General features: G+C 42.4%; 1 protein-coding gene across 3 annotated transcripts in view; it reads right to left on the reverse strand.

The window, feature by feature from the left end:
• MANBA (mannosidase beta) overlaps nt 1-12,048 on the reverse strand; it is a 158,022-nt gene that overhangs the window by 15,626 nt on the left and 130,348 nt on the right. Inside the window, exon 18 of one of the 3 annotated variants that reach the window (XM_060012058.1) lies at nt 24-2,958. The exons of the other annotated variants lie outside the window; for them this stretch is intronic. The gene's annotated coding sequence lies outside the window, so the exon portion shown is untranslated. Of the gene's footprint in view, nt 1-23; nt 2,959-12,048 lie in introns of those variants that run through there. 3 annotated transcript variants of the gene reach the window in all.

Here is a 12,048-nt window from a genome sequence, read left to right on the forward strand (position 1 = left end):
AAAAAAAAAAAAAAAAAAAAATCATTGTAAGAAGATCGGAGATAGATCTAGATTTTACATGGAATCTTGCCTTTTAAAAATGTTAATAAGTAATACAACTTTTAAAAACACTGCGTGGGCCTACAAAATCATCTGCTGGCCGAATATGACTTGTGTATGACCTGAACCACACTTTCTGCCATCGTACTTTCAAAATGACCAGGCAGGGGACTTCCCTGGTGGCGCAGTGGTTAAGAATCCGCCTGCCAGTGCAGGGGACGCACGTTCAATCCCTGGTCCGGGAAGATCCCACATGCCGCGGAGCAACTAAGCCTGTGCGCCACAACTACTGAGCCTGTGCTCTAGAGTCTGCAAGCCACAACTACTGAGCCCGCATGCCACAACTACTGAAGCCCACATGCCTAGAGCCCATGCTCCACAACAAGAGAAGCCACCACAATGAGAAGCATATGCTCAGTATTGAAGAGTAGCCCCTGCTCGCCACAACTAGAGAAAGCCCGCGTGCAGCAATGAAGACCCAATGCAGCCAAAAATAAAATAAATTAGATACATTAAAAAAAAAACGACCAGGCAGAGTGATGCGCTGACAGCTCTGAGACAGAATCAAGGTCTTTACCTCTCCCCTTCCAGGAGCCACTGCTGCCCCCTCACTCCTATGGGCTCCCCTGGATGATGCTGTTTCCAACCCTCATCCAATGCCCTGAGCAAGTGCCAGTTCTGCCCACCTCCCTAGGCTTTCCTTGATGACTTAACACAGAGGTAATGATCATGATAATAACATTCATTGAATACGTATTGTATGCTATCAATATCTATGCATCGACCCATTTAGTCCTCACAGTTAACATATGAGGTATGATTATTATTATCCCATGTGTACAGGAAGACCCAGTAACTTATATGCAATGTCAAACAGCCTACTAATGGTAGATCTGGAACTCAAACATATGTATGTGTGATTTCAAAGCCCATACCTTTAACTGTCGTAGGATGCTTTTGGTTATAAACTCAGAATACCTGACTACAACTGGATTAAACAAATAGGCCTTATTTTTTATAAGACCAGAGTGAGATGATTACAAGGCTAGTTCAGTAGTTCAACATCTCTGACATCCTCCTATTCAACACTGTTTCCTCAAGGTCACAAAAAGGCTGCAGCAGCTCCAAGTATCAGGCCTCACACAACAGCCTCTTAACTTTGGCAACAGCATAGGGTTCCTCCTCAAGTCTCTCTCTTATTAGGCAGGAAAACCTTCCCTCAGAACCCCACATTAAGTATCACCTCATGTTTCATTGACCAGAATTCAGTCACATGCCTAACGCTAGACCAATCACTGGCAAAGGAGAATAGGATTAGTATAACCAACTATGATTCAGTCCCTGGGGCTGGACGCATAGCCACTTCTATTAGCAGAGAACAGGAGGAAATAGCTGTAGGATGGCCTGCCAATAATGTCTGTTCCAACTACAGGGAACATGTGAATTGTCTCCCAGGATCCAGTAAATTTTACAAAAGCTGTAATAAGTAACATTACAGAATAAGAACAAAGGGTTGTTCCCCTATGAGACAGGAATGAGTACCAGTTCTCAACCAGAAATTTCCATGATCCCAACACCCCATTTCCCCAGATTTCTAGGCCATTCTGGTGTTGCTGTCATCCTTTGTACTCACTCACTGCATACACAGCACAACACGACACAAGCTGGTGCTCAATAAATCCCGTGCAAAGGCTGAGACCTGACCTAAGGAGTTCAGCTGCATCACTGTTGCATACTTTCTTTTCATGGCAGGATTCAGTAACCTCTGTCTAAAGAAAATGAGAGACAGTTATAAAACATGACACAGGGATGTGATGCCCGTATTTCTGCAAAGCCTGTTCACTGTTTGGCCCCTATTTGAGGGCAGAGATGTCATGGCAGGTTAGTCCCCTTCAGCTTACTGATCACAAGCTCAGAGCCCAGCCTAGCTGACCCGCTGGTCTTGTGCTTTTCCTTCCTCGTGTATTAATTACAGTGACAGCCTTTTAAGACTCCTTTCTCAACCGACATTTCTTTCATTTATTTTTTTTATCATAAGCTTTCAAAAAAACTTTCCTGAAGTGTTGAACAAGATGGCCTTATCCTACGTTGCTCCCCCAGAGAATATTCTTCTGTCTCAAATCTGTGTCACTTTAGGAATGCTTGGGAAATATATCTCTCTCTCCTGTACTCCAGTTCACTTTCATTCCAATAGCGAACAAAATCTTCCTGTTTATTTTCCAAAGTCAAATAAGAGGAAAAAGGAGAAGAGTTTTAGTGAATGTGATTGAGAATATTACCATTTTTGCTGTTTTCTTGATTCTAAACTGGGAAGATGTAATCCTGCGAGCTGACCTCCTTCCATCTCACTCTGGAATGTGCTTTGCAGCCACACAGCAGAAGGACCGGATACTGGTCTTCCCATTCTATTAATGTTTGCATAACCACTAACAGAAAAGCCTTCTCAGAACTCCAAAGCCAAGAGTGACTACATCCAATTCTATGCCAGCAAACGTGGCAAAATAAATCCACTAAAATGGCAGAAATTATTAACCTCAGTGCCACATACAAACTGTGAAAGAACCTTTTGGATGTAACTATGCTCTTACAGAAATAATGTATATACAACACATTTCTCTCCTTTTATAAATTGTTGTTAGCATATATTTATGTCCATTCATTAATTTATTCTTCCTTTATAAATTCATTAGTTTCTGACATCTCCCCCCTACACACACACACTTTAAAAAAAATTCTTAGGGCTTCCCTGGTGGCGCAGTGGTTGAGAGTCCTCCTGCCGATGCAGGGGATACGGGTTCGTGCCCCGGTCCGGGAAGATCCCACATGCTGCGGAACGGCTGGGCCCGTGGGCCATGGCCGCTGAGCCTGCGCGTCTGGAGCCTGTGCTCCGCAGCGGGAGAGGCCACAACAGTGAGAGGCCTGCGTACCGAAAAAAAAAAAAAATTCTTAAAAGACATTTGCCTTGAGGAGGGGAATTAAGATGGAGGACATAGAGCTTCCCCACCCCCCAATCCCCGCACAGACAGAGCAAAAATACACCCACTTGTGGAACAATTCTCACAGAACACTAACTGGGAACTGGCAGAAGAAATCCTATACACCCAAAGCTGCTAGAAAGCTCTCCATGTAACTGGGTAGGGCGGGAAAAAAGCATCAGGCCGGGACCTGTGCTCCTGGGAGAGATCTGTAAGGAAACAAGGTCCGCATGGGAGGACCCTCACCCAGAGGAGTGAACCGGTTGACTCACAATCTGGGCGTCCCAGTCCTGGGGTCCTGCAAGGAGGAGACAAGACCCCTTGCCTATCAGGAAATCTGCTGGGACAGACAGAAGGGCTGGAGAAGCCTAGACTTTACTCGCGAGAGTGTGCACGCTTGCAGGCGTGCTAACAGTCAGGGCAGAAAAAGCCTTGACCTGGCGGCTGCCGCCTCAGCACACTTCCCAATATGAAGGGTCAAACCACCAGGTCCTGCCCACTCCTGTCCACTCTCACGCCTGCTGTGAGATCTGGGCAAAGATTCAGTCTAGCTACACAGAGACAGACTGGGGCGCCTGGGGAGTGACCTAGGTAGAGCCATCGAGACCACTGTCAGCACTTGCTCTGGGCTGGCGGTTCAGCCGTGGCAGACATCGTCAGCACGCGCACCGGGCGGCACCACAAGAACGCACGGCATCTAAGCTCTGAATCTTGGGCAGACAGGCCCAGGAAGCGTGCAGGCGCAGGCAGCGGCTGTTTCCCAGAGAGAGCGCCCTGGCTCCCCCCGCTTCACACCGTGTCTTAGCACCAGACCCGGGGCACACAGATCCAGGGCTAAGCCACCTCAGGTCCTGCAGGCACAACGCCCCGACCCCAAGTCCCAGCCCACTCCACACCACAGCCTAGCACTAGATCTGGGACAAACACAACAGAGAAAGAGACGTGGCCCTGGGTTGCTTCTAAGCGGAACCGCGGATGCCTACACAGGTGGCACATGCATCACCTTTGGGGCAGGGCACACACTCAAGGGCAAGGGAACCTGATCAAACCCAACCCTCAGGGCTTCTACGCCAACAACTGGGCAGCAGACCCTGCCACTGACAGGGTGGTGACAGCCGCAGGGGAAAGAGGAAGCCCCACCTCACATCCAGCACAGGCTCTAGACATTACAACACCAACCACTCCCCCTTAGTCTAGAGGAAAACAGCCAGCACACTCTTAGGAAAAGCATGGCTGGCATCCATACCAAAACCAGTCCTTGCACCAAAAACACTGAACACAGAGAATACACAGGACACTCCCACATAAAAACACCCCTTTAGAGACTTCCTCTGGTGGCCCAATAGTTAAGAATCCGCCTGCCAACGCAGGGGACACAGGTTCAAGCCCTGGTCCGGGAAGATCCCACATGCCACGGAGCAACTAAGCCCGTGCGCCACAGCTACTGAGCCTGTGCTCTAGAGCCCACAAGCCACAACTACCGAGCCCATGTGCCACAACTACAGAAGCCCGCACACCTAGAGCCCGTGCTCCACAGCAAGAGAAGCCACTGCAATAAGAAGCCTGCGCACCGCAACGGAGAGTAGCCCCTGCTCGCCGCAACTAGAGAAAGCCTGTACACAGCAATGAAGACCCAACGCAGCCAAAAGCTAATAAATAAGTAAAATTAAAAGAAAAAAACACCCCTTTAAGGCCACAGTAGATAACTTTCTCTGTCTCTGTGAATTTAGGAGAAACAGTTAAGTAAAATGAAAAGGCAGAGGAGCTACTCCCAATTAAAAGAACAAGAGAAATCCCCTGAAAGAACAAATAATGAAACAGACTTCACCAGTGCACTAGATCCATGAGTTCAAAAAGGAGCTTTAAAAAAATGCTAAAGGGATTCAGAAAGATTATCGATAGAAATGCAGATCACTGTAACGAAGAATTAGAAACTATAAAGATGAACCAGTCAAAAATAGATGATTCGGGAAGAGATATGGGAACATACGTATAACTGATTCACTTTGTTATAAAGCAGAAACTCACATACCATTGTAAAGCAATTATACTCCAATAAAGATGTTAAAAATAAAAAAATGAAAAATTAAAGAAAAAATAGATGATTCAACTACTGAGATATAAACCAATCTACAAGCAATGAATAGCAGACTAAATGACACAGAAGAACAAATAAGTCATCTGGAAGATGGAATAATGGAAATCACACAATCGTAACAGCAGTAGCAGACAGACAATTTTTTTTTTTTTTTTTTTTTTTTTGCGGTACGTGGGCCTCTCACTGCTGCGGCCTCTCCCATGGCGGAGCACAGGCTCCAGACGCTCAGGCCCAGTGGCCATGGATCACGGGCCCAGCCGCTCCGCGGCATGTGGGATCCCCCCAGACCGGGGCACAAACTCGTGTCCCCTGCATCGGCAGGCGGACTCCCAACCACTGCGCCACCAGGGAAGCCCCCAGACAATTTTTTTTAAAAATGAAAGCTACATACGAGATCTACAGAATAATATAAAGTGTGCCAACCTATGTACAATAGGGGTTGCAGAAGGAGGAGAGAGAGAAGGGCATCAAAAATGTATTTTGTTTGTTTGTTTTATGCTTTAGTTACTGAAGCCTTACAAGGTTATGTAGAGAGGTACCATCTTCAGTACCAAAAATAGACAAGAAAATGCTATTGATACTGGTGTACTGTAATGTGAATCGATACTGGTGAACAGAACTTTTTGTTCCCCTTATTAAAACCGCAGTGTCCTTTTCTCATTTGTAGCTTCCTGCATCACCCCAAACAATAATAATTATATATATATGTATATATGTACACACACACATATATAAAGAATGACATTGATGATGTGATCATGGAGACATTATCTTCACAAAAATGATGAAAATATAAAATTCTGTTTTCTTTTCTACGTCAACCCTAAGTATCCCAAATCCCCTTCATTTATAAGTGTTTGGTTTTTCTGTCCCCTCGAGGATACAGGTCCTGTTTCCATCCCCAGGTGGTATTCCACAGCTTCACCAACTTTATGAGAAGTCTTGTGCCTGCCCTCAAATATGACGGATGCACATGCTGGGTAAAATTATGTTTAAAAACGCCACTCCTGAGACTGTTGCTACAGAAAGTCGAGCTAGTTTAAATAAGATAGCACCCGTTTCACTATGAGGATTAGCAGTGCAGTGACTGACGGTTCAGATGGTCGGAGGACAGAGAAAGAGACTGATGGATAAAGTGTATCTCGAAGGAAACCACGTTCGATGTTAGATTGTTTGGCTTTTACATTTTAATTACTTCTTACAGAAGACTGCATTAAAAAACTTTGTACTTCTACATAGCGATTTATCCATTCAGACCTCTTCTTTTAGAACAAGAAGTTTACATAAAATGCTACCTTCTAAGGACTGAGAAAGTGCCGGCTGCAGTTATCATGAAGAAATCCTCTGGCTGACTTCACAGAGCTTGAGTGTGATCCTGTAGTCTTGTTTCCAGTTCCTGAGTCACCACAGTGATGTTCGTTATTAAGATTGTTTGCGGGAAACTGGGCTATTTTCCACAGTGGTTAAGCAATGTCTACACACCCCTTAAATATTCCTCTCTTCCTTGGGATAAATGTTAGCATTCAGAAGATATCTTCTCATTTATGATTTGGAAAATTTCACGAGTGTAATCAACTGTACATTTAAGCAATAATTAACAAATATTTTTGGCATAAAAATTACTCTATAATGTTCTAACTTGTTTTATAAGTTTGAAGAATGTTTTTGTCCCTTAATTGATTTTGCATTTGTGGATTTGATAATCAGACTGACAGTAGCAAATCTGATATCACTTAAATAGGTATACATTGCTCGTCTGTTTAATGAAGTAGTTAACATATTTAAAATATATAACACAAAAATTTTAGCATCCTCAACTTTTTCTGGAACTATGGCTTTAAGCACTTTTCGTATAAAAGCATATTGTTGATTAAAGGTGACGAATCCTAACCATCTTTTATTCGTTGAACTGGTGCTATGTTCCATCAAGAGCAATAAAATTTTCCCCAAATGTCAAAAAAAAATGTATTTGAATAAATTATGGCTGAAAACTTCCCAAACCTAAAGAAGGAAACAGATATCCAGGTACAGGAAGCACAGAGGGTCCCAAACAAGATGAACCCAAATGGACAACACCAAGACATACCATGATTCAAACGGCAAAAGTTAAAGGTGAAGAGAGGATTCTAAAGGCAGCAAGAGAAAAACAGAGTCAGTTACAAGGGAAGCCCCATAAGGCTGCAGCCAATTTCCCTGCAGAAAATTTGCAGGCTAGAAGGGAGTGGCATGATACATTCAAAGTCCTGAAAGGGAAAAGCCTGCAACCTAGGATACTCTACCCAGCAAGATTATCATTTACAATAGGGGAGAGAAAGAATTTCTCAGAAATGCAAAAACTATAAGAATACAGCAATTTCCTCTTAGATTTCTTCAATGATCTCTTGGTTATTTAGTAGCGTATTATTTAGCCTCCATGTGTTTGTGTTTTTTACAGTTTTTTCCCCTGTAATTAATTTCTAATCTCATAGCATTGTGGTCGGAAAACATGCTTCATACGGTTTCAATTTTCTTAAATTTACTGATGCTTGATTTGTGACCCAAGATGTGATCTATCCTGGAGAATGTTCCATGTGCACTTGAGAAGAAAGTGTATCCTGCTGCTTTCGGGTGGAATGTTCTATAAATATCAATTAAGGCTATCCGGTCTATTGTGTCATTTAAAGCTTGTGTTTCCTTATTTATTTTCTGTCTGGATGATCTGTCCATTGGTGTAAGTGCGGTGTTAAAGTCCCCCACTATTATTGTGTTACTGTCAATTTCCCCTTTTATGGCTGTTAGCATTTGCCTTATATATTGAGGTGTTCCTATGTTGGGTGCATAAATATTTATAATTGTTATATCTTCTTTTTGGTTTGATCCCTTGATCGTTATGTAGTGTCCTTCTTTGCAGCTTGTAACAGACTTTATTTTAAAGTCTATTTTATCTGATATGAGTATTGGTACTCCAGTTTTCTTTTGATTTCCATTTGCATGGAACATCTTTTTCCATGCCCTCACTCTCAGTCTGTATATGCCTCTCGGTCTGAAGTGGGTCTCTTGTAGACAGTATATATATGGGTCTTGTTTTTGTATCCATCCAGCCAGTCTGTGTCTTTTGGTTGGAGCACTTAATCCATTTACACTTAAGGTAATTATGCATATGTACGTTCTTACTACCATTTTCTTTATTGTTTTGGGTTTGTTTTTGTATGTCTTTTTCTTCTCTTGTGTTTCCCACTTAGAGAAGTTCCTTTAGCATTTGTTGTAGAGCTGGTTTGGTGGTGCTGAATTCTCTTAGCTTTTGCTTGTCTATAAAGCTTTTGATTTCTCCATCAAATCTGAATGAGATCCTTGCTGGGTAGAATAACCTTGGTTGTAGGTTTTTCCCTTTCATCACTTTAAATATGTCCTGCTAGTCCCTTGTGGCCTGCAGAGTTTCTGCTGAATAATCAGGTGATAACCTTATGGGGATTCCTGTGTATGTTATTTTTTGCTTTTCCCTTGTTGCTTTTAATATTTTTTCTTTCAATTTAATTTTTGTTACTTTGAATAATATGTTTCTTGGCATGTTTCTCCTTAGGTTTATCCTGTGTGGAACTCTCTGCGCTTCCTGGACTTGGGTGACTATTTCCTTTCCCACGTTAGGGAAGTTTTCAACTATGATCTCTTCAAATATATTCTCAGACCCTTCCTCTTTCTCTTCTTCTTCTGGGACCCCTAAAATTTGAATGTTGGTGCATTTAATGTTGTCCCAAAGGTCTCTGAGACTGTCTTCACTTCTTTTCATTCTTTTTTCTTTATTCTGCTCCATGGCAGCTACTTCCACCATGCCATCTTCCAGCTCACTTAACCATTGTTCTCTCTCAGTTATTCTGTTATTGATTCCTTCTAGTGTATTGTTCATTTCAGTTATCGTGTTGTTCATCCCTGTTGGTTTGTTCTTTAGTTATTCTAGGTCCTTGTTAAATGTTTCTTGTATTTTCTCAATCCATGCCTCCATTCCATTTCCAATATTTTGGATCACGTTTATTATCATTACTCTGAATTCTTTTTCAGGTAGGTTGCCCATTTCCTCTTCATTTATTTGGTCTTACAGATTTTACCCTTGCTCCTTCATCTGTAGCATGCTTTTTGTCATCTCATTTTTTTTGATCAGTAGGGCTGTATTCCTGACTTGCTTGTTGTTTAGCATGAGGCATCCAGCACTGGAGTTTGCAGGCAGCTGGGGGGAGCCAGGTCTTGGTGCCAAGATGAGGACCTCCGGGAGACCTCACACTGATTAATATTCCCTGGGACCTGAAGTTCTCTGTTAATCCAGCAGCTTAGACTCAGTGCTCCTAACAGCAGCTCAGGCCCGACCCCTGGACTGGGAACCAAGACCTGCAAGCCACGCAGTGTGCAAAACAAAACAAAAACAAAAACAACAAAACACCATAAAAGCAACTAACAGAAAAGAGCATAACAATAACAAAGAATGAAAACTAAAATAAAATTAGAAAAATAAAAAAATATATTAGAAAAAAATAACAATAAAAATGAAACAACAAAAACAGAACCATAACAGCAAAACAAAAATAAAATAAAGAAAATTAAAACATAAAATAAATAAAAATGAAAAATTCCCTGGTGCCTTCTCTATCAGTGTCCTTGCCCCCACAGGGAGCTACAGCCTCCCCCCGCCTCCCCAGTAGGCCTCCAAGACCTCTAGGTAGGTCTCTGGACCCGCTGCATCAGCCCCACCTCTGCATGTGTTCCTCTCACCAGCTGTCCCATAACACACATGCCCGTGCAGGCCAGCTGGGGCGCAGGCCTCCACAGGCATAACCGCAGGGGTCAGCATAGCCAGAGGAGGCATTGGAGGAGGCTGGTGCTCAGCCTGCCTTGGACCCACACGGCCAGAAGAGACTTCTGCGGAGGTGGGGCTCAGGCCCAGGACCCATGTGGCCGGCATAGGTCTTGGGGTGGGGCTCAGGCCCAGGACCCCCACGGCCAGAAGAGGCCTTGGGGGGTGGGGAGGACAAATGACAAGGAAAATACGATGACCCAAAACGTATGGGATGCAGCAAAGCAGTCCTAAGAAGAAAGTTTACAGCAATTTAATCCTACCTCAAGAAAGAAGAAAAATCTCAAATAAACAACCTACCCTAACACCTAAAGCAACTAAAGAAAGAACAACGAACAAAACCCAAAGTTAGTAGAAGGAAAGAAATCATAAAAATCAGAGCAGAAATAAGTGAAATAGAAATGAAGAAAACAACAGTAAAAATCAATGAAACTAAAAGCTACTTCTTTGAGAAGATAAACAAGACTCATCAAGAAAAAAATGGGAAAGGACTCAAATCAATAAAATTAGAAATAAAAAAGGAGAAATTACAACTGACACTGCAGAAATACAAAGGATTATAAGAGACTACTACAAGCAACCATATGGCAATAAAATGGACAACCTGGAAGAAAGGCACAAATTCCTAGAAGGGTACAGCCTTCCAAGACTGAACTGGGAAGAAATAGAAAATATAAACAGACCAATCACAAGTAATGAAATTGAAACTGCAATTAAAAATCTTCTAACAGGGACTTTCATGGTGGTGCAGTGGTTAAGAATCCACCTGCCAATGCAGGGGACATAGGTTCGAGCCCTGGTCCGGGAATGCCGCAGAGCAACTAAGCCCGTGTGCCACAACTACTGAGCCCGCGTGCCACAACTACTGAAGCCCGCACGCCTAGAGCCCATACTCCAAAACAAGGGAAGCCACTGCAATGAGAAGACCGTGCACCACAACGAAGAGTAGCCCCCACTCACCGCAACTAGAGAAAGCCCACGCTCAGCAACAAAGACCCAACACAGAAAAACATAAATAAATAAATTTATTAAAAAAAAAATCTTCCAACCAACAAGAGTCCAGGACCAGATGGCTTCAAAGGCAAATTCTTTCAAACATTTAGAGAAGACTTAACACATCCTTCTCAAACTCTTCCAAAAAACTGCAGAGGAAGGAACACTCCCAAGCTCATTCTACAAGGCCACCATCACCCTGATACCAAAACCAGACAAAGATGTCACAAAAAAAGAAAATTACAGGCCAATAATACTGATGGATATGGATGCAAAAATCCTCAACAAAATACTAGCAAACAGAATCCAACAACACATTAAAAAGATCATACACCATGATCAAGTGGGGTTTATCCCAGGAATGCAAAGATTCTTCAATATATGAAAATCAATCAATGTGAAACACCATATTAATTAATTAAAGAATAAAAACCATATGATCACCTCAATAGATACAGAAAAAGCTTGTGACAAAATTCAACACCCATTTATGATAAAAACTCTCCAGAAAGTGGGAATAGAGGGAACATACCTCAACATAATAAAGGCCATATACGACAAACTCACAGCAAATATCATTCTCAATGGTGAAGAACTGAAAGCATTTCCTCTAAGATCAGAAACAAGACAAGGATGTCCACTCTCACCACTTTCATTCAACATAGTTTTGGAAGTCCTAGCTATGGCAATCAGAGAAGAAAAAGAAATAAAAGGAATACAAACTGGAAAAGAGGAAGTAAAACTGTCACTGTTTGCAGATGACATGAAACTATACATAGAGAATCCTAAAAATGCCACCAGAAAACTACTAGACTTAATCAATGAATGTGGTAAAGTTGCAGGATACAAAATTAATGCACAGAAATCTCCTGCATTCCTGTACACTAACAACAAAAGATCAGAAAGGGAAATTAAGGAAACAATCCCATTCACCATTGCAACAAACAGAATAAAATACCTAGCAATAAACCTACGTAAGGAGGTAAAGACCTGTACTGAGAAGACTATAAGACACTGATGAAAGAAATCAAAGATGGCACAAACACATGGAGAGATATACCATGTTCTTGGATTGGAAGAATCAATATTGTGAAAGTGACTATACTACCCAAAGCAATCTA

Source organism: Delphinus delphis, chromosome 5 (genome assembly GCF_949987515.2).
Source record: "Delphinus delphis chromosome 5, mDelDel1.2, whole genome shotgun sequence".
Taxonomy (NCBI): Eukaryota; Metazoa; Chordata; class Mammalia; order Artiodactyla; family Delphinidae; genus Delphinus; species Delphinus delphis.